The sequence below is a fragment of the Triticum aestivum genome, unplaced genomic scaffold, assembly GCF_018294505.1.
Source record: "Triticum aestivum cultivar Chinese Spring unplaced genomic scaffold, IWGSC CS RefSeq v2.1 scaffold69833, whole genome shotgun sequence".
NCBI lineage: Eukaryota > Viridiplantae > Streptophyta > Magnoliopsida > Poales > Poaceae > Triticum > Triticum aestivum.
In genome coordinates, this window is record NW_025228791.1 from 1 (window position 1) to 25789 (window position 25789).

Genomic DNA, 25789 nt, shown 5'->3' on the forward strand with positions numbered 1-25789 from the left:
ACATGTTTCCCCGTCTTCGTCCCTTATGCTTGCCACTCCCAGGTCCGCTCCAAAGACGATTCTACATTCTCACTACCATTACAACCGTTCCCTAACAATGGATAATGTCCTATACTACTTACTCTCCCGCTCAATCACGGAGACGAGTTTTCCACGGTTTCCACCCCTCCCTCCATACCGCAGCAACACGAGTTTTTTCCACCCCTTTCAGAACGCGCTCTTCGCGCCACAAAGCCGCCCCAAGACGCGCGAGCAATGAGCATCGAGCTTAAACATATCGCAAACGTCAAACATAATATAACGGGATTAATATATATCGCGCACGTGCGACATGTTTGTCACAAGGCGCAAAAAATAATTATAAAAGGAATGCAACACGAGGACTTCCCAGGAGGTCACCCATCCTAGTACTACTCTCGCCCAAGCACGCTGAACTTCGGAGTTCTGATGGGATCCGGTGCTTTAGTGCTGGTATGATCGCATCCGACATGTTTCCCCGTCTTCGTCCCTTATGCTTGCCACTCCCAGGTCCGCTCCAAAGACGATTCTACATTCTCACTACCATTACAACCGTTCCCTAACAATAGATAATGTCCTATACTACTTACTCTCCCGCTCAATCACGGAGACGAGTTTTCCACGGTTTCCACCCCTCCCTCCACACCGCAGCAACACGAGTTTTTTCCACCCCTTTCAGAACGAGCTCTTCGCGCCACAAAGCCGCCCCAAGACGCGCGAGCAATGAGCATCGAGCTTAAACATATCGCAAACGTCAAACATAATATAATGGGATTAATATATATCGCGCACGTGCGACATGTTTGTCACAAGGCGCAAAAAATAATTATAAAAGGAATGCAACACGAGGACTTCCCAGGAGGTCACCAGTTCTGATGGGATCCGGTGCTTTGGTGCTGGTATGATCGCATCCAACATGTTTCCCCGTCTTCGTCCCTTATGCTTGCCACTCCCAGGTCCGCTCCAAAGACGATTCTACATTCTCACTACCATTACAACCGTTCCCTAACAATGGATAATGTTCTATACTACTTACTCTCCCGCTCAATCACGGAGATGAGTTTTCCACGGTTTCCACCCCTCCCTCCATACCGCAGCAACACGAGTTTTTTCCACCCCTTTCAGAACGCGCTCTTCGCGCCACAAAGCCGCCCCAAGACGCGCGAGCAATGTGCATCGAGCTTAAACATATCGCAAACGTCAAACATAATATAACGGGATTAATATATATCGCGCACGTGCGACATGTTTGTCACAAGGCGCAAAAAATAATTATAAAAGGAATGCAACACGAGGACTTCCCAGGAGGTCACACATCCTAGTACTACTCTCGCCCAAGCACGCTTAACTTCGGAGTTCTGATGGGATCCGGTGCTTTAGTGCTGGTATGATCGCATCCGACATGTTTCCCCGTCTTCGTCCCTTATGCTTGCCACTCCCAGGTCCGCTCCAAAGACGATTCTACATTCTCACTACCATTACAACCGTTCCCTAACAATGGATAATGTCCTATACTACTTACTCTCCCGCTCAATCACGGAGACGAGTTTTCCACGGTTTCCACCCCTCCCTCCATACCGCAGCAACACGAGTTTTTTCCACCCCTTTCAGAACGCGCTCTTCGCGCCACAAAGCCGCCCCAAGACGCACGAGCAATGAGCATCGAGCTTAAACATATCGCAAACGTCAAACATAATATAACGGGATTAATATATATCGCGCACGTGCGACATGTTTGTCACAAGGCGCAAAAAATAATTATAAAAGGAATGCAACACGAGGACTTCCCAGGAGGTCACCCATCCTAGTACTACTCTCGCCCAAGCACGCTTAACTTCGGAGTTCTGATGGGATCCGGTGCTTTAGTGCTGGTATGATCGCATCCGACATGTTTCCCCGTCTTCGTCCCTTATGCTTGCCACTCCCAGGTCCGCTCCAAAGACGATTCTACATTCTCACTACCATTACAACCGTTCCCTAACAATGGATAATGTCCTATACTACTTACTCTCCCGCTCAATCACGGAGACGAGTTTTCCACGGTTTCCACCCCTCCCTCCATACCGCAGCAACACGAGTTTTTTCCACCCCTTTCAGAACGCGCTCTTCGCGCCACAAAGCCGCCCCAAGACGCGCGTGCAATGAGCATCGAGCTTAAACATATCGCAAACGTCAAACATAATATAACGGGATTAATATATATCGCGCACGTGCGACATGTTTGTCACAAGGCGCAAAAAATAATTATAAAAGGAATGCAACACGAGGACTTCCCAGGAGGTCACCCATCCTAGTACTACTCTCGCCCAAGCACGCTTAACTTCGGAGTTCTGATGGGATCCGGTGCTTTAGTGCTGGTATGATCGCATCCGACATGTTTCCCCGTCTTCGTCCCTTATGCTTGCCACTCCCAGGTCCGCTCCAAAGACGATTCTACATTCTCACTACCATTACAACCGTTCCCTAACAATGGATAATGTCCTATACTACTTACTCTCCCGCTCAATCACGGAGACGAGTTTTCCACGGTTTCCACCCCTCCCTCCATACCGCAGCAACACGAGTTTTTTCCACCCCTTTCAGAACGCGCTCTTCGCGCCACAAAGCCGCCCCAAGACGCGCGAGCAATGAGCATCGAGCTTAAACATATCGCAAACGTCAAATATAATATTACGGGATTAATATATATCGCGCACGTGCGACATGTTTGTCACAAGGCGCAAAAAATAATTATAAAAGGAATGCAACACGAGGACTTCCCAGGAGGTCACCCATCCTAGTACTACTCTCGCCCAAGCACGCTTAACTTCGGAGTTCTGATGGGATCCGGTGCTTTAGTGCTGGTATGATCGCATCCGACATGTTTCCCCGTCTTCGTCCCTTATGCTTGCCACTCCCAGGTCCGCTCCAAAGACGATTCTACATTCTCACTACCATTACAACCGTTCCCTAACAATGGATAATGTCCTATACTACTTACTCTCCCGCTCAATCACGGAGACGAGTTTTCCACGGTTTCCACCCCTCCCTCCATACCGCAGCAACACGAGTTTTTTCCACCCCTTTCAGAACGCGCTCTTCGCGCCACAAAGCCACCCCAAGACGCGCGAGCAATGAGCATCGAGCTTAAACATATCGCAAACGTCAAACATAATATAACGGGATTAATATATATCGCGCACGTGCGACATGTTTGTCACAAGGCGCAAAAAATAATTATAAAAGGAATGCAACACGAGGACTTCCCAGGAGGTCACCCATCCTAGTACTACTCTCGCCCAAGCACGCTTAACTTCGGAGTTCTGATGGGATCCGGTGCTTTAGTGCTGGTATGATCACATCTGACATGTTTCCCCGTCTTCGTCCCTTATGCTTGCCACTCCCAGGTCCGCTCCAAAGACGATTCTACATTCTCACTACCATTACAACCGTTCCCTAACAATGGATAATGTCCTATACTACTTACTCTCCCGCTCAATCACGGAGACGAGTTTTCCACGGTTTCCACCCCTCCCTCCATACCGCAGCAACACGAGTTTTTTCCACCCCTTTCAGAACGCGCTCTTCGCGCCACAAAGCCGCCCCAAGACGCGCGAGCAATGAGCATCGAGCTTAAACATATCGCAAACGTCAAACATAATATAACGGGATTAATATATATCGCGCACGTGCGACATGTTTGTCACAAGGCGCAAAAAATAATTATAAAAGGAATGCAACACGAGGACTTCCCAGGAGGTCACCCATCCTAGTACTACTCTCGCCCAAGCACGCTTAACTTCGGAGTTCTGATGGTATCCGGTGCTTTAGTGCTGGTATGATCGCATCCGACATGTTTCCCCGTCTTCGTCCCTTATGCTTGCCACTCCCAGGTCCGCTCCAAAGACGATTCTACATTCTCACTACCATTACAACCGTTCCCTAACAATGGATAATGTCCTATACTACTTACTCTCCCGCTCAATCACGGAGACGAGTTTTCCACGGTTTCCACCCCTCCCTCCATACCGCAGCAACACGAGTTTTTTCCACCCCTTCAGAACGCGCTCTTCGCGCCACAAAGCCGCCCCAGGACGCGCGAGCAATGAGCATCGAGCTTAAACATATCGCAAACGTCAAACATAATATAACGGGATTAATATATATCGCGCACGTGCGACATGTTTGTCACAAGGCGCAAAAAATAATTATAAAAGGAATGCAACACGAGGACTTCCCAGGAGGTCACCCATCCTAGTACTTCTCTCGCCCAAGCACGCTTAACTTCGGAGTTCTGATGGGATCCGGTGCTTTAGTGCTGGTATGATCGCATCCGACATGTTTCCCCGTCTTCGTCCCTTATGCTTTCCACTCCCAGGTCCGCTCCAAAGACGATTCTACATTCTCACTACCATTACAACCGTTCCCTAACAATGGATAATGTCCTATACTACTTACTCTCCCGCTCAATCACGGAGACGAGTTTTCCACGGTTTCCACCCCTCCCTCCATACCGCAGCAACACGAGTTTTTTCCACCCCTTTCAGAACGCGCTCTTCGCGCCACAAAGCCGCCCCAAGACGCGCGAGCAATGAGCATCGAGCTTAAACATATCGCAAACGTCAAACATAATATAACGGGATTAATATATATCGCGCACGTGCGACATGTTTGTCACAAGGCGCAAAAAATAATTATAAAAGGAATGCAACACGAGGACTTCCCAGGAGGTCAACCATCCTAGTACTACTCTCGCCCAAGCACGCTTAACTTCGGAGTTCTGATGGGATCCGGTGCTTTAGTGCTGGTATGATCGCATCCGACATGTTTCCCCGTCTTCGTCCCTTATGCTTGCCACTCCCAGGTCCGCTCCAAAGACGATTCTACATTCTCACTACCATTACAACCGTTCCCTAACAATGGATGATGTCCTATACTACTTACTCTCCCGCTCAATCACGGAGACGAGTTTTCCACGGTTTCCACCCCTCCCTCCATACCGCAGCAACACGAGTTTTTTCCACCCCTTTCAGAACGCGCTCTTCGCGCCACAAAGCCGCCCCAAGACGCGCGAGCAATGAGCATCGAGCTTAAACATATCGCAAACGTCAAACATAATATAACGGGATTAATATATATCGCGCACGTGCGACATGTTTCTCACAAGGCGCAAAAAATAATTATAAAAGGAATGCAACACGAGAACTTCCCAGGAGGTCACCCATCCTAGTACTACTCTCGCCCAAGCACGCTTAACTTCGGAGTTCTGATGGGATCCGGTGCTTTAGTGCTGGTATGATCGCATCCGACATGTTTCCCCGTCTTCGTCCCTTATGCTTGCCACTCCCAGGTCCGCTCCAAAGACGATTCTACATTCTCACTACCATTACAACCGTTCCCTAACAATGGATAATGTCCTATACTACTTACTCTCCCGCTCAATCACGGAGACGAGTTTTCCACAGTTTCCACCCCTCCCTCCATACCGCAGCAACACGAGTTTTTTCCACCCCTTTCAGAACGCGCTCTTCGCGCCACAAAGCCGCCCCAAGACGCGCGAGCAATGAGCATCGAGCTTAAACATATCGCAAACGTCAAACATAATATAACGGGATTAATATATATCGCGCACGTGCGACATATTTCTCACAAGGCGCAAAAAATAATTATAAAAGGAATGCAACACGAGGACTTCCCAGGAGGTCACCCATCCTAGTACTACTCTCGCCCAAGCACGCTTAACTTCGGAGTTCTGATGGGATCCGGTGCTTTAGTGCTGGTATGATCGCATCCGACATGTTTCCCCGTCTTCGTCCCTTATGCTTGCCACTCCCAGGTCCGCTCCAAAGACGATTCTACATTCTCACTACCATTACAACCTTTCCCTAAAATTTGGATAATGTCCTATACTACTTACTCTCCCGCTCAATCACGGAGACGAGTTTTCCACGGTTTCCACCCCTCCCTCCATACCGCAGCAACACGAGTTTTTTCCACCCCTTTCAGAACGCGCTCTTCGCGCCACAAAGCCGCCCCAAGACGCGCGAGCAATGAGCATCGAGCTTAAACATATCGCAAACGTCAAACATAATATAACGGGATTAATATATATCACGCACGTGCGACATGTTTGTCACAAGGCGCAAAAAATAATTATAAAAGGAATGCAACACGAGGACTTCCCAGGAGGTCACCCATCCTAGTACTACTCTCGCCCAAGCACGCTTAACTTCGGAGTTCTGATGGGATCCGGTGCTTTAGTGCTGGTATGATCGCATCCGACATGTTTCCCCGTCTTCGTCCCTTATGCTTGCCACTCCCTGGTCCGCTCCAAAGACGATTCTACATTCTCACTACCATTACAACCGTTCCCTAACAATGGATAATGTCCTATACTACTTACTCTCCCGCTCAATCACGGAGACGAATTTTCCACGGTTTCCACCCCTCCCTCCATACCGCAGCAACACGAGTTTTTTCCACCCCTTTCAGAACGCGCTCTTCGCGCCACGAAGCCGCCCCAAGACGCGCGAGCAATGAGCATCGAGCTTAAACATATCGCAAACGTCAAACATAATATAACGGGATTAATATATATCGCGCACGTGCGACATGTTTGTCACAAGGCGCAAAAAATAATTATAAAAGGAATGCAACACGAGGACTTCCCAGGAGGTCACCCATCCTAGTACTACTCTCGCCCAAGAACGCTTAACTTCGGAGTTCTGATGGGATCCGGTGCTTTAGTGCTGGTATGATCGCATCCGACATGTTTCCCCGTCTTCGTCCCTTATGCTTGCCACTCCCTGGTCCGCTCCAAAGACGATTCTACATTCTCACTACCATTACAACCGTTCCCTAACAATGGATAATGTCCTATACTACTTACTCTCCCGCTCAATCACGGAGACGAGTTTTCCACGGTTTCCACCCCTCCCTCCATACCGCAGCAACACGAGTTTTTTCCACCCCTTTCAGAACGCGCTCTTCGCGCCACAAAGCCGCCCCAAGACGCGCGAGCAATGAGCATCGAGCTTAAACATATCGCAAACGTCAAACATAATATAACGGGATTAATATATATCGCGCACGTGCGACATGTTTGTCACAAGGCGCAAAAAATAATTATAAAAGGAATGCAACACGAGGACTTCCCAGGAGGTCACCCATCCTAGTACTACTCTCGCCCAAGCACGCTTAACTTCAGAGTTCTGATGGGATCCGGTGCTTTAGTGCTGGTATGATCGCATCCGACATGTTTCCCCGTCTTCGTCCCTTATGCTTGCCACTCCCAGGTCCGCTCCAAAGACGATTCTACATTCTCACTACCATTACAACCGTTCCCTAACAATGGATAATGTCCTATACTACTTACTCTCCCGCTCAATCACGGAGACGAGTTTTCCATGATTTCCACCCCTCCCTCCATACCGCAGCAACACGAGTTTTTTCCACCCCTTTCAGAACGCGCTCTTCGCGCCACAAAGCCGCCCCAAGACGCGCGAGCAATGAGCATCGAGCTTAAACATATCGCAAACGTCAAACATAATATAACGGGATTAATATATATCGCGCACGTGCGACATGTTTGTCACAAGGCGCAAAAAATAATTATAAAAGGAATGCAACACGAGGACTTCCCAGGAGGTCACCCATCCTAGTACTACTCTCGCCCAAGCACGCTTAACTTCGGAGTTCTGATGGGATCCGGTGCTTTAGTGCTGGTATGATCGCATCCGACATGTTTCCCCGTCTTCGTCCCTTATGCTTGCCACTCCCAGGTCCGCTCCAAAGACGATTCTACATTCTCACTACCATTACAACCGTGCCCTAACAATGGGTAATGTCCTATACTACTTACTCTCCCGCTCAATCACGGAGACGAGTTTTCCACGGTTTCCACCCCTCCCTCCATACCGCAGCAACACGAGTTTTTTCCACCCCTTTCAGAACGCGCTCCTCGCGCCACAAAGCCGCCCCAAGACGCGCGAGCAATGAGCATCGAGCTTAAACATATCGCAAACGTCAAACATAATATAACGGGATTAATATATATCGCGCACGTGCGACATGTTTGTCACAAGGCGCAAAAAATTATTATAAAAGGAATGCAACACGAGGACTTCCCAGGAGGTCACCCATCCTAGTACTACTCTCGCCCAAGCACGCTTAACTTCGGAGTTCTGATGGGATCCGGTGCTTTAGTGCTGGTATGATCGCATCCGACATGTTTCCCCGTCTTCGTCCCTTATGCTTGCCACTCCCAGGTCCGCTCCAAAGACGATTCTACATTCTCACTACCATTACAACCGTTCCCTAACAATGGGTAATGTCCTATACTACTTACTCTCCCGCTCAATCACGGAGACGAGTTTTCCACGGTTTCCACCCCTCCCTCCATACCGCAGCAACACGAGTTTTTTCCACCCCTTTCAGAACGCGCTCTTCGCGTCACAAAGCCGCCCCAAGACGCGCGAGCAATGAGCATCGAGCTTAAACATATCGCAAACGTCAAATATAATATAACGGGATTAATATATATCGCGCACGTGCGACATGTTTGTCACAAGGCGCAAAAAATAATTATAAAAGGAATGCAACACGAGGACTTCCCAGGAGGTCACCCATCCTAGTACTACTCTCGCCCAAGCACGCTGAACTTCGGAGTTCTGATGGGATCCGGTGCTTTAGTGCTGGTATGATCGCATCCCACATGTTTCCCCGTCTTCGTCCCTTATGCTTGCCACTCCCAGGTCCGCTCCAAAGACGATTCTACATTCTCACTACCATTACAACCGTTCCCTAACAATGGGTAATGTCCTATACTACTTACTCTCCCGCTCAATCACGGAGACGAGTTTTCCACGGTTTCCACCCCTCCCTCCATACCGCAGCAACACGAGTTTTTTCCACCCCTTTCAGAACGCGCTCTTCGCGCCACAAAGCCGCCCCAAGACGCGCGAGCAATGAGCATCGAGCTTAAACATATCGCAAACGTCAAATATAATATAACGGGATTAATATATATCGCGCACGTGCGACATGTTTGTCACAAGGCGCAAAAAATAATTATAAAAGGAATGCAACACGAGGACTTCCCAGGAGGTCACCCATCCTAGTACTACTCTCGCCCAAGCACGCTTAACTTCGGAGTTCTGATGGGATCCGGTGCTTTAGTGCTGGTATGATCGCATCCCACATGTTTCCCCGTCTTCGTCCCTTATGCTTGCCACTCCCAGGTCCGCTCCAAAGACGATTCTACATTCTCACTACCATTACAACCGTTCCCTAACAATGGGTAATGTCCTATACTACTTACTCTCCCGCTCAATCACGGAGACGAGTTTTCCACGGTTTCCACCCCTCCCTCCATACCGCAGCAACACGAGTTTTTTCCACCCCTTTCAGAACGCGCTCTTCGCGCCACAAAGCCGCCCCAAGACGCGCGAGCAATGAGCATCGAGCTTAAACATATCGCAAACGTCAAACATAATATAACGGGATTAATATATATCGCGCACGTGCGACATGTTTGTCACAAGGCGCAAAAAATAATTATAAAAGGAATGCAACACGAGGACTTCCCAGGAGGTCACCCATCCTAGTACTACTCTCGCCCAAGCACGCTTAACTTCGGAGTTCTGATGGGATCCAGTGCTTTAGTGCTGGTATGATCGCATCCCACATGTTTCCCCGTCTTCGTCCCTTATGCTTGCCGCTCCCAGGTCCGCTCCAAAGACGATTCTACATTCTCACTACCATTACAACCGTTCCCTAACAATGGATAATGTCCTATACTACTTACTCTCCCGCTCAATCACGGAGACGAGTTTTCCACGGTTTCCACCCCTCCCTCCATACCGCAGCAACACGAGTTTTTTCCACCCCTTTCAGAACGCGCTCTTCGCGCCACAAAGCCGCCCCAAGACGCGCGAGCAATGAGCATCGAGCTTAAACATATCGCAAACGTCAAACATAATATAACGGGATTAATATATATCGCGCACGTGCGACATGTTTGTCACAAGGCGCAAAAAATAATTATAAAAGGAATGCAACACGAGGACTTCCCAGGAGGTCACCCATCCTAGTACTACTCTCGCCCAAGCACGCTAACTTCGGAGTTCTGATGGGATCCGGTGCTTTAGTGCTGGTATGATCGCATCCGACATGTTTCCCCGTCTTCGTCCCTTATGCTTGCCACTCCCAGGTCTGCTCCAAAGACGATTCTACATTCTCACTACCATTACAACCGTTCCCTAACAATGGGTAATGTCCTATACTACTTACTCTCCCGCTCAATCACGGAGACGAGTTTTCCACGGTTTCCACCCCTCCCTCCATACCGCAGCAACACGAGTTTTTTCCACCCCTTTCAGAACGCGCTCTTCGCGCCACAAAGCCGCCCCAAGACGCGCGAGCAATGAGCATCGAGCTTAAACATATCGCAAACGTCAAACATAATATAACGGGATTAATATATATCGCGCACGTGCGACATGTTTGTCACAAGGCGCAAAAAATAATTATAAAAGGAATGCAACACGAGGACTTCCCAGGAGGTCACCCATCCTAGTACTACTCTCGCCCAAGCACGCTTAACTTCGGAGTTCTGATGGGATCCGGTGCTTTAGTGCTGGTATGATCGCATCCGACATGTTTCCCCGTCTTCGTCCCTTATGCTTGCCACTCCCAGGTCCGCTCCAAAGACGATTCTACATTCTCACTACCATTACAACCGTTCCCTAACAATGGATAATGTCCTATACTACTTACTCTCCCGCTCAATCACGGAGACGAGTTTTCCACGGTTTCCACCCCTCCCTCCATACCGCAGCAACACGAGTTTTTTCCACCCGCCACAAAGCCGCCCCAAGACGCGCGAGGAATGAGCATCGAGCTTAAACATATCGCAAACGTCAAACATAATATAACGGGATTAATATATATCGCGCACGTGCGACATGTTTGTCACAAGGCGCAAAAAATAATTATAAAAGGAATGCAACACGAGGACTTCCCAGGAGGTCACCCATCCTAGTACTACTCTCGCCCAAGCACGCTTAACTTCGGAGTTCTGATGGTAACCGGTTCTTTAGTGCTGGTATGATCGCATCCGACATGTTTCCCCGTCTTCGTCCCTTATGCTTGCCACTCCCAGGTCCGCTCCAAAGACGATTCTACATTCTCACTACCATTACAACCGTTCCCTAACAATGGATAATGTCCTATACTACTTACTCTCCCGCTCAATCACGGAGACGAGTTTTCCACGGTTTCCACCCCTCCCTCCATACCGCAGCAACACGAGTTTTTTCCACCCCTTTCAGAACGCGCTCTTCGCGCCACAAAGCCGCCCCAAGACGCGCGAGCAATGAGCATCGAGTTTAAACATATCGCAAACGTCAAACATAATATAACGGGATTAATATATATCGCGCACGTGCGACATGTTTGTCACAAGGCGCAAAAAATAATTATAAAAGGAATGCAACACGAGGACTTCCCAGGAGGTCACCCATCCTAGTACTACTCTCGCCCAAGCACGCTTAACTTCGGAGTTCTGATGGGATCCGGTGTTTTAGTGCTGGTATGATCGCATCCAACATGTTTCCCCGTCTTCGTCCCTTATGCTTGCCACTCCCAGGTCCGCTCCAAAGACGATTCTACATTCTCACTACCATTACAACCGTTCCCTAACAATGGATAATGTCCTATACTACTTACTCTCCCGCTCAATCACGGAGACGAGTTTTCCACGGTTTCCACCCCTCCCTCCATACCGCAGCAACACGAGTTTTTTCCACCCCTTTCAGAACGCGCTCTTCGCGCCACAAAGCCGCCCCAAGACGCGCGAGCAATGAGCATCGAGCTTAAACATATCGCAAACGTCAAACATAATATAACGGGATTAATATATATCGTGCACGTGCGACATGTTTGTCACAAGGCGCAAAAAATAATTATAAAAGGAATGCAACACGAGGACTTCCCAGGAGGTCACCCATCCTAGTACTACTCTCGCCCAAGCACGCTTAACTTCGGAGTTCTGATGGGATCCGGTGCTTTAGTGCTGGTATGATCGCATCCGACATGTTTCCCCATCTTCGTCCCTTATGCTTGCCACTTCCAGGTCCGCTCCAAAGACGATTCTACATTCTCACTACCATTACAACCGTTCCCTAACAATGGATAATGTCCTATACTACTTACTCTCCCGCTCAATCACGGAGACGAGTTTTCCACGGTTTCCACCCCTCCCTCCATACCGCAGCAACACGAGTTTTTTCCACCCCTTTCAGAACGCGCTCTTCGCGCCACAAAGCCGCCCCAAGACGCGCGAGCAATGAGCATCGAGCTTAAACATATCGCAAACGTCAAACATAATATAACGGGATTAATATATATCGCGCACGTGCGACATGTTTGTCACAAGGCGCAAAAAATAATTATAAAAGGAATGCAACACGAGGACTTCCCAGGAGGTCACCCATCCTAGTACTACTCACGCCCAAGCACGCTTAACTTCGGAGTTCTGATGGGATCCGGTGCTTTAGTGCTGGTATGATCGCATCCGACATGTTTCCCCGTCTTCGTCCCTTATGCTTGCCACTCCCAGGTCCGCTTCAAAGACGATTCTACATTCTCACTACCATTACAACCGTTCCCTAACAATGGATAATGTCCTATACTACTTACTCTCCCGCTCAATCACGGAGACGAGTTTTCCACGGTTTCCACCCCTCCCTCCATACCGCAGCAACACGAGTTTTTTCCACCCCTTTCAGAACGCGCTCTTCGCGCCACAAAGCCGCCCCAAGACGCGCGAGCAATGAGCATCGAGCTTAAACATATCGCAAACGTCAAACATAATATAACGGGATTAATATATATCGCGCACGTGCGACATGTTTGTCACAAGGCGCAAAAAATAACTATAAAAGGAATGCAACACGAGGACTTCCCAGGAGGTCACCCATCCTAGTACTACTCTCGCCCAAGCACGCTTAACTTCGGAGTTCTGATGGGATCCGATGCTTTAGTGCTGGTATGATCGCATCCGACATGTTTCCCCGTCTTCGTCCCTTATGCTTGCCACTCCCAGGTCCGCTCCAAAGACGATTCTACATTCTCACTACCATTACAACCGTTCCCTAACAATGGATAATGTCCTATACTACTTACTCTCCCGCTCAATCACGGAGACGAGTTTTCCACGGTTTCCACCCCTCCCTCCATACCGCAGCAACACGAGTTTTTTCCACCCCTTTCAGAACGCGCTCTTCGCGCCACAAAGCCGCCCCAAGACGCGCGAGCAATGAGCATCGAGCTTAAACATATCGCAAACGTCAAACATAATATAACGGGATTAATATATATCGCGCACGTGCGACATGTTTCTCACAAGGCGCAAAAAATAATTATAAAAGGAATGCAACACGAGGACTTTCCAGGAGGTCACCCATCCTAGTACTACTCTCGCCCAAGCACGCTTAACTTCGGAGTTCTGATGGGATCCGGTGCTTTAGTGCTGGTATGATCGCATCCGACATGTTTCCCCGTCTTCGTCCCTTATGCTTGCCACTCCCAGGTCCGCTCCAAAGACGATTCTACATTCTCACTACCATTACAACCGTTCCCTAACAATGGATAATGTCCTATACTACTTACTCTCCCGCTCAATCACGGAGACGAGTTTTCCACGGTTTCCACCCCTCCCTCCATACCGCAGCAACACGAGTTTTTTCCACCCCTTTCAGAACGCGCTCTTCGCGCCACAAAGCCGCCCCAAGACGCGCGAGCAATGAGCATCGAGCTTAAACATATCGCAAACGTCAAACATAATATAACGGGATTAATATATATCGCGCACGTGCGACATGTTTCTCACAAGGCGCAAAAAATAATTATAAAAGGAATGCAACATGAGGACTTCCCAGGAGGTCACCCATCCTAGTACTACTCTCGCCCAAGCACGCTGAACTTCGGAGTTCTGATGGGATCCGGTGCTTTAGTGCTGGTATGATCGCATCCGACATGTTTCCCCGTCTTCGTCCCTTATGCTTGCCACTCCCAGGTCCGCTCCAAAGATGATTCTACATTCTCACTACCATTACAACCGTTCCCTAACAATGGATAATGTCCTATACTACTTACTCTCCCGCTCAATCACGGAGACGAGTTTTCCACGGTTTCCACCCCTCCCTCCACACCGCAGCAACACGAGTTTTTTCCACCCCTTTCAGAACGCGCTCTTCGCGCCACAAAGCCGCCCCAAGACGCGCGAGCAATGAGCATCGAGCTTAAACATATCGCAAACGTCAAACATAATATAACGGGATTAATATATATCGCGCACGTGCGACATGTTTGTCACAAGGCGCAAAAAATAATTATAAAAGGAATGCAACACGAGGACTTCCCAGGAGGTCACCCATGCTAGTACTACTCTCGCCCAAGCACGCTTAACTTCGGAGTTCTGATGGGATCCGGTGCTTTAGTGCTGGTATGATCGCATCCGACATGTTTCCCCGTCTTCGTCCCTTATGCTTGCCACTCCCAGGTCCGCTCCAAAGACGATTCTACATTCTCACTACCATTACAACCGTTCCCTAACAATGGATAATGTCCTATACTACTTACTCTCCCGCTCAATCACGGAGACGAGTTGTCCACGGTTTCCACCCCTCCCTCCATACCGCAGCAACACGAGTTTTTTCCACCCCTTTCAGAACGCGCTCTTCGCGCCACAAAGCCGCCCCAAGACGCGCGAGCAATGAGCATCGAGCTTAAACATATCGCAAACGTCAAACATAATATAACGGGATTAATATATATCGCGCACGTGCGACATGTTTGTCACAAGGCGCAAAAAATAATTATAAAAGGAATGCAACACGAGGACTTCCCAGGAGGTCACCCATCCTAGTACTACTCTCGCCCAAGCACGCTTAACTTCCGAGTTCTGATGGGATCCGGTGCTTTAGTGCTGGTATGATCGCATCCGACATGTTTCCCCGTCTTCGTCCCTTATGCTTGCCACTCCCAGGTCCGCTCCAAAGACGATTCTACATTCTCACTACCATTACAACCGTTCCCTAACAATGGGTAATGTCCTATACTACTTACTCTCCCGCTCAATCACGGAGACGAGTTTTCCACGGTTTCCACCCCTCCCTCCATACCGCAGCAACACGAGTTTTTTCCACCCCTTTCAGAACGCGCTCTTCGCGCCACAAAGCCGCCCCAAGACGCGCGAGCAATGAGCATCGAGCTTAAACATATCGCAAACGTCAAACATAATATAACGGGATTAATATATATCGCGCACGTGCGACATGTTTGTCACAAGGCGCAAAAAATAATTATAAAAGGAATGCAACACGAGGACTTCCCAGGAGGTCACCCATCCTAGTACTACTCTCGCCCAAGCACGCTTAACTTCGGAGTTTTGATGGGATCCGGTGCTTTAGTGCTGGTATGATCGCATCCGACATGTTTCCCCGTCTTCGTCCCTTATGCTTGCCACTCCCAGGTCCGCTCCAAAGACGATTCTACATTCTCACTACCATTACAACCGTTCCCTAACAATGGATAATGTCCTATACTACTTACTCTCCCGCTCAATCATGGAGACGAGTTTTCCACGGTTTCCACCCCTCCCTCCATACCGCAGCAACACGAGTTTTTTTCACCCCTTTCAGAACGCGCTCTTCGTGCCACAAAGCCGCCCCAAGACGCGCGAGCAATGAGCATCGAGCTTAAACATATCGCAAACGTCAAACATAATATAACGGGATTAATATATATCGCGCACGTGCGACATGTTTGTCACAAGGCGCAAAAAATAATTATAAAAGTAATGCAACACGAGGACTTCCCAGGAGGTCACCCATCCTAGTACTACTCTCGCCCAAGCACGCTTAACTTCGGAGTTCTGATGGGATCCGGTGCTTTAGTGTTGGTATGATCGCATCCGACATGTTTCCCCGTCTTCGTCCCTTATGCTTGCCACTCCCAGGTCCGCTCCAAAGACGATTCTACATTCTCACTACCATTACAACCGTTCCCTAACAATGGATAATGTCCTATACTACTTACTCTCCCGCTCAATCACGGAGACGAGTTTTCCACGGTTTCCACCCCTCCCTCCATACCGCAGCAACACGAGTTTTTTTCACCCCTTTCAGAACGCGCTCTTCGCGCCACAAAGCCGCCCCAAGACGCGCGAGCAATGAGCATCGAGCTTAAACATATCGCAAACGTCAAACATAATATAACGGGATTAATATATATCGCGCACGTGCGACATGTTTGTCACAAGGCGCAAAAAATAATTATAAAAGGAATGCAACACGAGGACTTCCCAGGAGGTCACCCATCCTAGTACTACTCTCGCCCAAGCACGCTTAACTTCGGAGTTCTGATGGGATCCGGTGCTTTAGTGCTGGTATGATCACATCTGACATGTTTCCCCGTCTTCGTCCCTTATGCTTGCCACTCCCAGGTCCGCTCCAAAGACGATTCTACATTCTCACTACCATTACAACCGTTCCCTAACAATGGATAATGTCCTATACTACTTACTCTCCCGCTCAATCACGGAGACGAGTTTTCCACGGTTTCCACCCCTCCCTCCATACCGCAGCAACACGAGTTTTTTCCACCCCTTTCAGAACGCGCTCTTCGCGCCACAAAGCCGCCCCAAGACGCGCGAGCAATGAGCATCGAGCTTAAACATATCGCAAACGTCAAACATAATATAACGGGATTAATATATATCGCGCACGTGCGACATGTTTGTCACAAGGCGCAAAAAATAATTATAAAAGGAATGCAACACGAGGACTTCCCAGGAGGTCACCCATCCTAGTACTACTCTCGCCCAAGCACGCTTAACTTCGAAGTTCTGATGGGATCCGGTGCTTTAGTGCTGGTATGATCGCATCCGACATGTTTCCCCGTCTTCGTCCCTTATGCTTGCCACTCCCAGGTCCGCTCCAAAGACGATTCTACATTCTCACTACCATTACAACCGTTCCCTAACAATGGATAATGTCCTATACTACTTACTCTCCCACTCAATCACGGAGACGAGTTTTCCACGGTTTCCACCCCTCCCTCCATACCGCAGCAACACGAGTTTTTTCCACCCCTTTCAGAACGCGCTCTTCGCGCCACAAAGCCGCCCCAAGACGCGCGAGCAATGAGCATCGAGCTTAAACATATCGCAAACGTTAAACATAATATAACGGGATTAATATATATCGCGCACGTGCGACATGTTTGTCACAACGCGCAAAAAATAATTATAAAAGGAATGCAACACGAGGACTTCCCAGGAGGTCACCCATCCTAGTACTACTCTCGCCCAAGCACGCTTAACTTCGGAGTTCTGATGGGATCCGGTGCTTTAGTGCTGGTATGATCGCATCCGACATGTTTCCCCGTCTTCGTCCCTTATGCTTGCCACTCCCAGGTCCGCTCCAAAGACGATTCTACATTCTCACTACCATTACAACCGTTCCCTAACAATGGATAATGTCCTATACTACTTACTCTCCCGCTCAATCACGGAGACGAGTTTTCCACGGTTTCCACCCCTCCCTCCATACCGCAGCAACACGAGTTTTTTCCACCCCTTTCAGAACGCGCTCTTCGCGCCACAAAGCCGCCCCAAGACGCGCGAGCAATGAGCATCGAGCTTAAACATATCGCAAACGTCAAACATAATATAACGGGATTAATATATATCGCGCACGTGCGACATGTTTGTCACAAGGCGCAGAAAATAATTATAAAAGGAATGCAACACGAGGACTTCCCAGGTGGTCACCCATCCTAGTACTACTCTCGCCCAAGCACGCTTAACTTCGGAGTTCTGATGGGATCCGGTGCTTTAGTGCTGGTATGATCGCATCCGACATGTTTCCCCGTCTTCGTCCCTTATGCTTGCCACTCCCAGGTCCGCTCCAAAGACGATTCTACATTCTCACTACCATTACAACCGTTCCCTAACAATGGATAATGTCCTATACTACTTACTCTCCCGCTCAATCACGGAGACGAGTTTTCCACGGTTTCCACCCCTCCCTCCATACCGCAGCAACACGAGTTTTTTCCACCCCTTTCAGAACGCGCTCTTCGCGCCACAAAGCCGCCCCAAGACGCGCGAGCAATGAGCATCGAGCTTAAACATATCGCAAACGTCAAACATAATATAACGGGATTAATATATATCGCGCACGTGCGACATGTTTGTCACAAGGCGCAAAAAATAATTATAAAAGGAATGCAACACGAGGACTTCCCAGGAGGTCACCCGTCCTAGTACTACTCTCGCCCAAGCACGCTTAACTTCGGAGTTCTGATGGGATCCGGTGCTTTAGTGCTGGTATGATCGCATCCGACATGTTTCCCCGTCTTCGTCCCTTATGCTTGCCACTCCCAGGTCCGCTCCAAAGACGATTCTACATTCTCACTACCATTACAACCGTTCCGTAACAATGGATAATGTCCTATACTACTTACTCTCCCGCTCAATCACGGAGACGAGTTTTCCACGGTTTCCACCCCTCCCTCCATACCGCAGCAACACGAGTTTTTTCCACCCCTTTCAGAACGCGCTCTTCGCGCCACAAAGCCGCCCCAAGACGCGCGAGCAATGAGCATCGAGCTTAAACATATCGCAAACGTCAAACATAATATAACGGGATTAATATATATCGCGCACGTGCGACATGTTTCTCACAAGGCGCAAAAAATAATTATAAAAGGAATGCAACACGAGGACTTCCTAGGAGGTCACCCATCCTAGTACTACTCTCGCCCAAGCACGCTTAACTTCGGAGTTCTGATGGGATCCGGTGCTTTAGTGCTGGTATGACCGCATCCGACATGTTTCCCCGTCTTCGTCCCTTATGCTTGCCACTCCCAGGTCCGCTCCAAAGACGATTCTACATTCTCACTACCATTACAACCGTTCCCTAACAATGGATAATGTCCTATACTACTTACTCTCCCGCTCAATCACGGAGACGAGTTTTCCACGGTTTCCACCCCTCCCTCCATACCGCAGCAACACGAGTTTTTTCCACCCCTTTCAGAACGCGCTCTTCGCGCCACAAAGCCGCCCCAAGACGCGCGAGCAATGAGCATCGAGCTTAAACATATCGCAAACGTTAACGGGATTAATATATATCGCGCACGTGCGACATGTTTGTCACAAGGCGCAAAAAATAATTATAAAAGGAATGCAACACGAGGACTTCCCAGGAGGTCACCCATCCTAGTACTACTCTCGCCCAAGCACGCTTAACTTCGGAGTTCTGATGGGATCCGGTGCTTTAGTGCTGGTATGATCGCATCCGACATGTTTCCCCGTCTTCGTCCCTTATGCTTGCCACTCCCAGGTCCGCTCCAAAGACGATTCTACATTCTCACTACCATTACAACCGTTCCCTAACAATGGGTAATGTCCTATACTACTTACTCTCCCGCTCAATCACGGAGACGAGTTTTCCACGGTTTCCACCCCTCCCTCCATACCGCAGCAACACGAGTTTTTTCCACCCCTTTCAGAACGCGCTCTTCGCGCCACAAAGCCGCCCCAAGACGCACGAGCAATGAGCATCGAGCTTAAACATATCGCAAACGTCAAACATAATATAACGGGATTAATATATATCGCGCACTGCGACATGTTTGTCACAAGGCGCAGAAAATAATTATAAAAGGAATGCAACACGAGGACTTCCCAGGAGGTCACCCATCCTAGTACTACTCTCGCCCAAGCACGCTTAACTTCGGAGTTCTGATGGGATCCGGTGCTTTAGTGCTGGTATGATCGCATCCGACATGTTTCCCCGTCTTTGTCCCTTATGCTTGCCACTCCCAGGTCCGCTCCAAAGATGATTCTACATTCTCACTACCATTACAACCGTTCCCTAACAATGGATAATGTCCTATACTACTTACTCTCCCGCTCAATCACGGAGACGAGTTTTCCACGGTTTCCACCCCTTCCTCCATACCGCAGCAACACGAGTTTTTTCCACCCCTTTCAGAACGCGCTCTTCGCGCCACAAAGCCGCCCCAAGACGCGCGAGCAATGAGCATCGAGCTTAAACATATCGCAAACGTCAAACATAATATAACGGGATTAATATATATCGCGCACGTGCGACATGTTTGTCACAAGGCGCAGAAAATAATTATAAAAGGAATGCAACACGAGGACTTCCCAGGAGGTCACCCATCCTAGTACTACTCTCGCCCAAGCACGCTTAACTTCGGAGTTCTGATGGGATCCGGTGCTTTAGTGCTGGTATGATCGCATCCAACATGTTTCCCCGTCTTCGTCCCTTATGCTTGCCACTCCCAGGTCCGCTCCAAAGACGATTCTACATTCTCACTACCATTACAACCGTTCCCTAACAATGGATAATGTCCTATACTACTTACTCTCCCGCTCAATCACGGAGACGAGTTTTCCACGGTTTCCACCCCTCCCTCCATACCGCAGCAACACGAGTTTTTTCCACCCCTTTCAGAACGCGCTCTTCGCGCCACAAAGCCGCCCCAAGACGCGCGAGCAATGAGCATCGAGCTTAAACATATCGCAAACGTCAAACATAATATAACGGGATTAATATATATCGCGCACGTGCGACATGTTTGTCACAAGGCGCAAAAAATAATTATAAAAGGAATGCAACACGAGGACTTCCCAGGAGGTCACCCATCCTAGTACTACTCTCGCCCAAGCACGCTTAACTTCGGAGTTCTGATGGGATCCAGTGCTTTAGTGCTGGTATGATCACATCCGACATGTTTCCCCGTCTTCGTCCCTTATGCTTGCCACTCCCAGGTCCGCTCCAAAGACGATTCTACATTCTCACTACCATTACAACCGTTCCCTAACAATGGACAATTGTCACACCCTAGCTAGTCATGCATTAGAGTGTTGCATCATGTTTACTCTTTCATCAGAAACTTGAAATGGGGATGACAGAACCCCCAGTTCCCTCTGAAACCAACTAGGGTTACTAAAATAATTTTTCAATGAACCTGAAATGCCCTTCTAAAATGCCCATCATTTTTGTCTTGGTTCAGAACCTCTGCCAAAAATGGTGCACATTTTCCTAGGCCATCCTAGGGTTTTTGAATTAAATCATAAATATTTGAATTTGGGCATTTAAAATAATATAAAATATTTAAATGCTCAAATATCTCCAAACTAAAATGTTTCATGTTGAAAATAATCCAACTATGGGCCAGGAATAGTTTGGTGATTTTTGAAGTTGCCTAGGTATTTTATTAAATTCAACAAAGTTGCAGATATATATTAAATAAAACAGAAATAGAAGAAAAGGGGAAAACTTACCTGGGCTCCTCCCTGTGCGGCCCAGCCAGCTGGCAGCCCAGCAAGCCAGCCCAGCCCACCACCGCCGTCGTCCTCCTGGCGCCAGTCGGCCAGGCGTGTGGCCGGCGCGCGCGCACGGCCGGAGCGCCACGCCACCAGCTCGTCTGCCTGCCTCCCCCGCCAGCGCGACGCCGCGGCGCTTCTTCTCGGTGCCGCCCCGATCCCCTGGCCTTATCCCTCTCTCTCTCCCGTGCTGCTCCCTCTCTCTCTCTCACGGCCGAACACCACCGTCGCCGCCGTTCGCCGTAGCAGCCATCTCCGGCCACCCCTCGCTCCCCGACTAGCTCAGAAGCTCCGCCACAACCCCTCTTCCTCCCCACCGCTCCACAGCTCCCCGGAAGCCCGGCATCGCCGCCACGTCGCCGTTCCCCTCTTCGGGCTCCGATCATCGTCGCCGTCGAATTCGTCGTCTCCGGCGCGTCCCCGAGCCCGCTTCGACGCCCACTGCAACCGCGGTGAGCTACGCCACCGTTTCCCCCTCTCCTTCCTCTCGTTCCCCCACCGTAGCCTCCTCCCCACCACGGCCGAACCTCCGCCGTCGCCGAGCTCGCCGTCAACACAGCTCCGGTGACCATTTGGTCACCCCGGCGAGCCCAACGAGTTCGCAAGACCCCGTAGAGCATCCCTATCGCCTCGCTTCGCTCGACTTCGAGCTCCAACCCCGTTCCCGTGCATGACCGAACCCCGGCGGCCGCAGCCGAGCTCGCCGCCGTCGACTCCGGCCACCCCGACCCCAACGGACTCCGCCAAGAGCCGCGGGTTGTCCTCAGCTCCACTCCGGTGGCCTCCGCGGTCCATTTGGTGGCCGAAATGGCAAAAACCACTTCCGCCGCCGCGTCGGGCTCGCCGGTGGCTAAACGCCGGCAGCCGACTTTGACTTTGACCATGGGTGGGCCCTGGTTGACTCCCCTGAGTCAATGACAGGTGGGGCGCAGCCCTGTTAATTAAACAGGATTAGTTTTAATTAGATTTTAATTAAAATAATCACCCTGACATGCGGGACCCACTGTCAGGTTTGACCCAGACCTGTTCCGTTGACCTGCTGACGTCACACTGACGTCAGGCTGACGCAGTAATTGATTTTCTGGATTTAATTAAATCAGGAAATTCCAGAATATTATTTAAACTTCAAAAATTCATAACTTTTATTCTGTAACTCCAAATTGGACAAATTATATATGAAAAATGATCAGAAAAATCCAATCTATCCATCTGTACTATTTTCATGCATGATCAAACAAGTTAAATTGATGTTTTAAGCAGAACAAGGAAAAGCACTTTAAAAGGCCATGTTTGAGTTTGAAATTTGAATCTTTGATTCAAATTTGTTCAAACCCTTCTGGTTTTAGTTGCATTAGCCCAACACACTCATATTGCCATGTTTCATGCATGCATCATATTGTTGCACATTGTTTGGTGATGCTTGTGTACCGATGTCCTTTGCGACAGGTTCTGTCTCCGAGGAGTACCGTGATTACCCTAACGAAGAATCATATCCGAGCATCGAACCATCAGGCAAGCAACCAACCATTTGATCATATCGATACAATCCCATGTTCTCGCTCCTGCTCTCTTTTACTGCATTAAGACAACGCGATTCAAACTGCTGTGTGCTACGGTAGCTGAACCCATTTCCTCTGCATGACCTGTCATTGCCACAGTAACTAGATGAAACCCACTAGCATGTGTAGGAGTTGATTGAGCCATATGTATGTGTTGTTCCTACCTTGCTATGCCTGCTATGCCTAGAGTCGTGTCAGGTCTGGTTCATCTGGGTGATGGGCTAGAGTGAAATGATTATGTCGGTAATGGGAGTGGTGTGGTGAACACGATTTGGTAAAGGTATAGATGAGAGGCCATGTAGGAGTACATGGTGGGTTGTTTCATTGAAGCCGACCTTAAGCACTGAGATCTGTATGTGTGATTTAAGATACAACTACTACCATGCATTGGGCCCTGAAATATGACCCCGCTCGACTTCTTATTCACCCTAGCTCTCTGTCCAGGAGTTGCAAGTAGTTTCTGGTGTTTGTAGCCTACTGGAGGCCGTGGACAGCGCTGACCGTAGGGGTGGGCTGTGATGCGGTAGGTACGTGGCCGGGTGTACCGAATACCCGTTAGGTATCTCGGGAACCCTGTTCACATCGTTCGGGGCCGTATGGGAAACCTCGGCCGGACTCCCTGCGGATGGAACCTGAATAGGCGATAAACCTGGACTAGAGGCTTAAGTGTTTAGGTAGGTCGTGGTCTACACCCACGTCGGCTTTCGCTTGAAGTCTGCTGAGCACATGTCGTGTGCAGACGCTAAGTGGTGGAAACATGTATGAAGAAGTACACCCCTGCAGGGTTATCATGATCTATTCGAATAGCCGCGTCCGCGGTAAAGGACTACTTGGTTGCCTATACAGTTCATAGACAAGTAAATGGAAACTACTAAAAGCCTCAAGATAAGTGTGAGTGCCGAGGATGGCTCTTCCGTAGGAAGACGGAGGTGGATCCTCGGTAGGGTATTGAAGTGGTGAGTAGTGGACTCGTGTGCGCAAAACATTTCAAGTTGGGGTATCGTAGGATAGCCTAGCCAAGAGTCAAAGCTGGCTTGCTGCAATAACTCCACCAACCCTTCTTGATACTATGCATGTATGTAGGATCTGATGTAAGTCTTGCTGAGTACCTTTGTACTCATGTTGCTATAATCTACATTTTTTACAGAAGACGCTGCAACCCCTTCTGATGGGTTCTATGTAGACGTTGACATCAACGAGTAGGCTAAAGACCCAGGTGGTGACCCTGAGCTTGTGATGGACCATGTAGTATAGCTAGGCTTTCCAAGCCTCTTTTATTTTACTAGTTGTCTGTACCCAGACAATGTACTTCCGCTGCTGGCTTGTATGACTGTATGACTTGTATGTTGGGTCGTGAGACCCGTACCTTTGTGAATGTTATGTATGGCTCCCTGAGCCTTAAATAAAGTACTTGTGTCATAGAGTCATGTTGTGATGCTTCGTTGTATTTGCACATATCGAGCATATTGTGTGTATGATTGAAATGCTTGGTATGTGTGGGATCTGACTATCTAGTTGTTTATCTTTAGTAGCCTCTCTTACCGGGAAATGTCTCCTAGTGTTACCGCTGAGCCATGGTAGCTTGCTACTGCTCTGGAACACTTAGGCTGGCCGGCATGTGTCCTTCTTCGTTCCTGTGTCTGTCCCTTCGGGGAAATGTCACGCTTTGAGTACCGGAGTCCTGTTAGCCCGCTACAGCCCGGTTTACCGGAGTCCTGCTAGCCCAGTGCTACAGCCCGGACCCACTTGCTGATGACCACACGTTCGAAGCTGGGTCATGGATGCATGTCCCTGTAAGTCTGCGCCACTTTGGGTTTACGACTAGTCATGTCAGCCCGGGCTCCTTATCATATGGATGCTAGCGACACTATCATATACGTGAGCCAAAAGGCGCAAACGGTCCCGGGAAAAGGTAAGACGACACCCGTGGGGATACCGTGCGTGAGGCCGCAAAGTGATATGAGGTGTTACCAGCTAGATCGATGTGACATCGAGTCGGGGTCCTGACAGCGTTGGCATCAGAGCCGGACTGCCTGTAGGTTCTCCAAGCCAAACTGGTCGATGTTGAGTCTAGAAATTCTTTAGTTATATGTAGGGGAATTGTTTGTGGGTTGGAACGTAAGGCTCTTTTACTCCTTATACCTTATGACTTTCTGATCTGAGTCAGTCCATTCTTCCACCGGGGGTTAAGGAATTAGGATCTATTCTCTCTATCAGGATCACGTGTTACTAATCAGTAGTACCTTATAAGTTTGATGGATACAAGCCTAGTTCAGTTCTACTACCACATTATGTTGCCAGAATGGTTTCAGAACTTTGATATGATGATGTTGAGTGTGTACGAAATCCTTTGTCAAATGTCTCAAAATCCTTTTTGAGCATTTACAGCTATTATGCTGCCGAAATTTTGCTAGAAATTCTAATGCCTTTGCATTATGATTATGCTTTCAGATGGCCACTCACGACCTTAATCAAGTGGTTCGCCTGACTCGATGCCTAGATGTACCCGGCCATACTGCTAAGTTGGTCAGGGTAATGACTGAGGCTGGATACCGCTGGTATCCTGAGTACACAGTCGAAGAGCAATTCCGGGACTTCAATCAAAGCCAGTATCTCTGCACTGTCAGGATATTTCCATCTTATCCTGGATCCACCGAGCCTCTTCACTGTTCCTATGGACTCGGGGTTACTATTGAGATGGCTGTGCAGGACGCCGTCTACTCTATGATGACCATTATGCGAGTCAGATCTGGTTTATTTCGGGACTCTGATTTCCGGTATATGCCAGGATCACTTCCGGGAGCAC

General features: G+C 49.1%; 42 non-coding genes across 42 annotated transcripts; all 42 read right to left on the reverse strand.

Moving 5' to 3' along the window:
• Positions 1 to 366: 366 nt before the first annotated feature.
• On the reverse strand, positions 367 to 485 carry LOC123174662 (5S ribosomal RNA). The gene has a single exon (XR_006487249.1). It is a non-coding gene; the product is annotated as a 5S ribosomal RNA (ribosomal RNA).
• Positions 486 to 1298: 813 nt separating this feature from the next.
• Positions 1299 to 1417, reverse strand: LOC123174668 (5S ribosomal RNA). Its single transcript, XR_006487255.1, has one exon. It is a non-coding gene; the product is annotated as a 5S ribosomal RNA (ribosomal RNA).
• A 367-nt stretch (positions 1418 to 1784) lies between these two features.
• Positions 1785 to 1903, reverse strand: LOC123174640 (5S ribosomal RNA). The gene has a single exon (XR_006487228.1). It is a non-coding gene; the product is annotated as a 5S ribosomal RNA (ribosomal RNA).
• Positions 1904 to 2270: 367 nt separating this feature from the next.
• LOC123174652 (5S ribosomal RNA) lies at positions 2271 to 2389 on the reverse strand. Its single transcript, XR_006487240.1, has one exon. It is a non-coding gene; the product is annotated as a 5S ribosomal RNA (ribosomal RNA).
• Positions 2390 to 2756: 367 nt separating this feature from the next.
• LOC123174664 (5S ribosomal RNA) lies at positions 2757 to 2875 on the reverse strand. The gene has a single exon (XR_006487251.1). It is a non-coding gene; the product is annotated as a 5S ribosomal RNA (ribosomal RNA).
• Positions 2876 to 3242: 367 nt separating this feature from the next.
• On the reverse strand, positions 3243 to 3361 carry LOC123174660 (5S ribosomal RNA). The gene has a single exon (XR_006487247.1). It is a non-coding gene; the product is annotated as a 5S ribosomal RNA (ribosomal RNA).
• A 367-nt stretch (positions 3362 to 3728) lies between these two features.
• On the reverse strand, positions 3729 to 3847 carry LOC123174669 (5S ribosomal RNA). The gene has a single exon (XR_006487256.1). It is a non-coding gene; the product is annotated as a 5S ribosomal RNA (ribosomal RNA).
• Positions 3848 to 4213: 366 nt separating this feature from the next.
• Positions 4214 to 4332, reverse strand: LOC123174645 (5S ribosomal RNA). The gene has a single exon (XR_006487233.1). It is a non-coding gene; the product is annotated as a 5S ribosomal RNA (ribosomal RNA).
• Positions 4333 to 4699: 367 nt separating this feature from the next.
• LOC123174649 (5S ribosomal RNA) lies at positions 4700 to 4818 on the reverse strand. The gene has a single exon (XR_006487237.1). It is a non-coding gene; the product is annotated as a 5S ribosomal RNA (ribosomal RNA).
• Positions 4819 to 5185: 367 nt separating this feature from the next.
• On the reverse strand, positions 5186 to 5304 carry LOC123174629 (5S ribosomal RNA). The gene has a single exon (XR_006487217.1). It is a non-coding gene; the product is annotated as a 5S ribosomal RNA (ribosomal RNA).
• Positions 5305 to 5671: 367 nt separating this feature from the next.
• LOC123174674 (5S ribosomal RNA) lies at positions 5672 to 5790 on the reverse strand. The gene has a single exon (XR_006487261.1). It is a non-coding gene; the product is annotated as a 5S ribosomal RNA (ribosomal RNA).
• Positions 5791 to 6158: 368 nt separating this feature from the next.
• On the reverse strand, positions 6159 to 6277 carry LOC123174630 (5S ribosomal RNA). The gene has a single exon (XR_006487218.1). It is a non-coding gene; the product is annotated as a 5S ribosomal RNA (ribosomal RNA).
• Positions 6278 to 6644: 367 nt separating this feature from the next.
• Positions 6645 to 6763, reverse strand: LOC123174658 (5S ribosomal RNA). The gene has a single exon (XR_006487246.1). It is a non-coding gene; the product is annotated as a 5S ribosomal RNA (ribosomal RNA).
• Positions 6764 to 7130: 367 nt separating this feature from the next.
• On the reverse strand, positions 7131 to 7249 carry LOC123174648 (5S ribosomal RNA). The gene has a single exon (XR_006487236.1). It is a non-coding gene; the product is annotated as a 5S ribosomal RNA (ribosomal RNA).
• Positions 7250 to 7616: 367 nt separating this feature from the next.
• LOC123174631 (5S ribosomal RNA) lies at positions 7617 to 7735 on the reverse strand. Its single transcript, XR_006487219.1, has one exon. It is a non-coding gene; the product is annotated as a 5S ribosomal RNA (ribosomal RNA).
• A 367-nt stretch (positions 7736 to 8102) lies between these two features.
• Positions 8103 to 8221, reverse strand: LOC123174632 (5S ribosomal RNA). The gene has a single exon (XR_006487220.1). It is a non-coding gene; the product is annotated as a 5S ribosomal RNA (ribosomal RNA).
• Positions 8222 to 8588: 367 nt separating this feature from the next.
• On the reverse strand, positions 8589 to 8707 carry LOC123174663 (5S ribosomal RNA). The gene has a single exon (XR_006487250.1). It is a non-coding gene; the product is annotated as a 5S ribosomal RNA (ribosomal RNA).
• Positions 8708 to 9074: 367 nt separating this feature from the next.
• On the reverse strand, positions 9075 to 9193 carry LOC123174633 (5S ribosomal RNA). The gene has a single exon (XR_006487221.1). It is a non-coding gene; the product is annotated as a 5S ribosomal RNA (ribosomal RNA).
• A 367-nt stretch (positions 9194 to 9560) lies between these two features.
• Positions 9561 to 9679, reverse strand: LOC123174646 (5S ribosomal RNA). Its single transcript, XR_006487234.1, has one exon. It is a non-coding gene; the product is annotated as a 5S ribosomal RNA (ribosomal RNA).
• Positions 9680 to 10046: 367 nt separating this feature from the next.
• On the reverse strand, positions 10047 to 10164 carry LOC123174671 (5S ribosomal RNA). Its single transcript, XR_006487258.1, has one exon. It is a non-coding gene; the product is annotated as a 5S ribosomal RNA (ribosomal RNA).
• Positions 10165 to 10531: 367 nt separating this feature from the next.
• LOC123174634 (5S ribosomal RNA) lies at positions 10532 to 10650 on the reverse strand. The gene has a single exon (XR_006487222.1). It is a non-coding gene; the product is annotated as a 5S ribosomal RNA (ribosomal RNA).
• Positions 10651 to 10996: 346 nt separating this feature from the next.
• On the reverse strand, positions 10997 to 11115 carry LOC123174673 (5S ribosomal RNA). Its single transcript, XR_006487260.1, has one exon. It is a non-coding gene; the product is annotated as a 5S ribosomal RNA (ribosomal RNA).
• Positions 11116 to 11482: 367 nt separating this feature from the next.
• LOC123174641 (5S ribosomal RNA) lies at positions 11483 to 11601 on the reverse strand. Its single transcript, XR_006487229.1, has one exon. It is a non-coding gene; the product is annotated as a 5S ribosomal RNA (ribosomal RNA).
• A 367-nt stretch (positions 11602 to 11968) lies between these two features.
• Positions 11969 to 12087, reverse strand: LOC123174635 (5S ribosomal RNA). The gene has a single exon (XR_006487223.1). It is a non-coding gene; the product is annotated as a 5S ribosomal RNA (ribosomal RNA).
• A 367-nt stretch (positions 12088 to 12454) lies between these two features.
• Positions 12455 to 12573, reverse strand: LOC123174644 (5S ribosomal RNA). The gene has a single exon (XR_006487232.1). It is a non-coding gene; the product is annotated as a 5S ribosomal RNA (ribosomal RNA).
• A 367-nt stretch (positions 12574 to 12940) lies between these two features.
• On the reverse strand, positions 12941 to 13059 carry LOC123174651 (5S ribosomal RNA). Its single transcript, XR_006487239.1, has one exon. It is a non-coding gene; the product is annotated as a 5S ribosomal RNA (ribosomal RNA).
• Positions 13060 to 13426: 367 nt separating this feature from the next.
• On the reverse strand, positions 13427 to 13545 carry LOC123174655 (5S ribosomal RNA). The gene has a single exon (XR_006487243.1). It is a non-coding gene; the product is annotated as a 5S ribosomal RNA (ribosomal RNA).
• A 367-nt stretch (positions 13546 to 13912) lies between these two features.
• Positions 13913 to 14031, reverse strand: LOC123174672 (5S ribosomal RNA). Its single transcript, XR_006487259.1, has one exon. It is a non-coding gene; the product is annotated as a 5S ribosomal RNA (ribosomal RNA).
• Positions 14032 to 14398: 367 nt separating this feature from the next.
• Positions 14399 to 14517, reverse strand: LOC123174647 (5S ribosomal RNA). Its single transcript, XR_006487235.1, has one exon. It is a non-coding gene; the product is annotated as a 5S ribosomal RNA (ribosomal RNA).
• A 367-nt stretch (positions 14518 to 14884) lies between these two features.
• LOC123174666 (5S ribosomal RNA) lies at positions 14885 to 15003 on the reverse strand. The gene has a single exon (XR_006487253.1). It is a non-coding gene; the product is annotated as a 5S ribosomal RNA (ribosomal RNA).
• A 367-nt stretch (positions 15004 to 15370) lies between these two features.
• Positions 15371 to 15489, reverse strand: LOC123174665 (5S ribosomal RNA). The gene has a single exon (XR_006487252.1). It is a non-coding gene; the product is annotated as a 5S ribosomal RNA (ribosomal RNA).
• Positions 15490 to 15856: 367 nt separating this feature from the next.
• Positions 15857 to 15975, reverse strand: LOC123174670 (5S ribosomal RNA). The gene has a single exon (XR_006487257.1). It is a non-coding gene; the product is annotated as a 5S ribosomal RNA (ribosomal RNA).
• A 367-nt stretch (positions 15976 to 16342) lies between these two features.
• Positions 16343 to 16461, reverse strand: LOC123174661 (5S ribosomal RNA). Its single transcript, XR_006487248.1, has one exon. It is a non-coding gene; the product is annotated as a 5S ribosomal RNA (ribosomal RNA).
• Positions 16462 to 16828: 367 nt separating this feature from the next.
• Positions 16829 to 16947, reverse strand: LOC123174653 (5S ribosomal RNA). The gene has a single exon (XR_006487241.1). It is a non-coding gene; the product is annotated as a 5S ribosomal RNA (ribosomal RNA).
• A 367-nt stretch (positions 16948 to 17314) lies between these two features.
• On the reverse strand, positions 17315 to 17433 carry LOC123174636 (5S ribosomal RNA). Its single transcript, XR_006487224.1, has one exon. It is a non-coding gene; the product is annotated as a 5S ribosomal RNA (ribosomal RNA).
• A 367-nt stretch (positions 17434 to 17800) lies between these two features.
• LOC123174642 (5S ribosomal RNA) lies at positions 17801 to 17919 on the reverse strand. Its single transcript, XR_006487231.1, has one exon. It is a non-coding gene; the product is annotated as a 5S ribosomal RNA (ribosomal RNA).
• A 367-nt stretch (positions 17920 to 18286) lies between these two features.
• On the reverse strand, positions 18287 to 18405 carry LOC123174650 (5S ribosomal RNA). Its single transcript, XR_006487238.1, has one exon. It is a non-coding gene; the product is annotated as a 5S ribosomal RNA (ribosomal RNA).
• A 367-nt stretch (positions 18406 to 18772) lies between these two features.
• On the reverse strand, positions 18773 to 18891 carry LOC123174657 (5S ribosomal RNA). The gene has a single exon (XR_006487245.1). It is a non-coding gene; the product is annotated as a 5S ribosomal RNA (ribosomal RNA).
• Positions 18892 to 19247: 356 nt separating this feature from the next.
• On the reverse strand, positions 19248 to 19366 carry LOC123174637 (5S ribosomal RNA). The gene has a single exon (XR_006487225.1). It is a non-coding gene; the product is annotated as a 5S ribosomal RNA (ribosomal RNA).
• A 366-nt stretch (positions 19367 to 19732) lies between these two features.
• LOC123174638 (5S ribosomal RNA) lies at positions 19733 to 19851 on the reverse strand. Its single transcript, XR_006487226.1, has one exon. It is a non-coding gene; the product is annotated as a 5S ribosomal RNA (ribosomal RNA).
• A 367-nt stretch (positions 19852 to 20218) lies between these two features.
• On the reverse strand, positions 20219 to 20337 carry LOC123174639 (5S ribosomal RNA). The gene has a single exon (XR_006487227.1). It is a non-coding gene; the product is annotated as a 5S ribosomal RNA (ribosomal RNA).
• A 367-nt stretch (positions 20338 to 20704) lies between these two features.
• Positions 20705 to 20823, reverse strand: LOC123174654 (5S ribosomal RNA). The gene has a single exon (XR_006487242.1). It is a non-coding gene; the product is annotated as a 5S ribosomal RNA (ribosomal RNA).
• Between the last annotated feature and the right edge of the window lie 4966 nt (positions 20824 to 25789).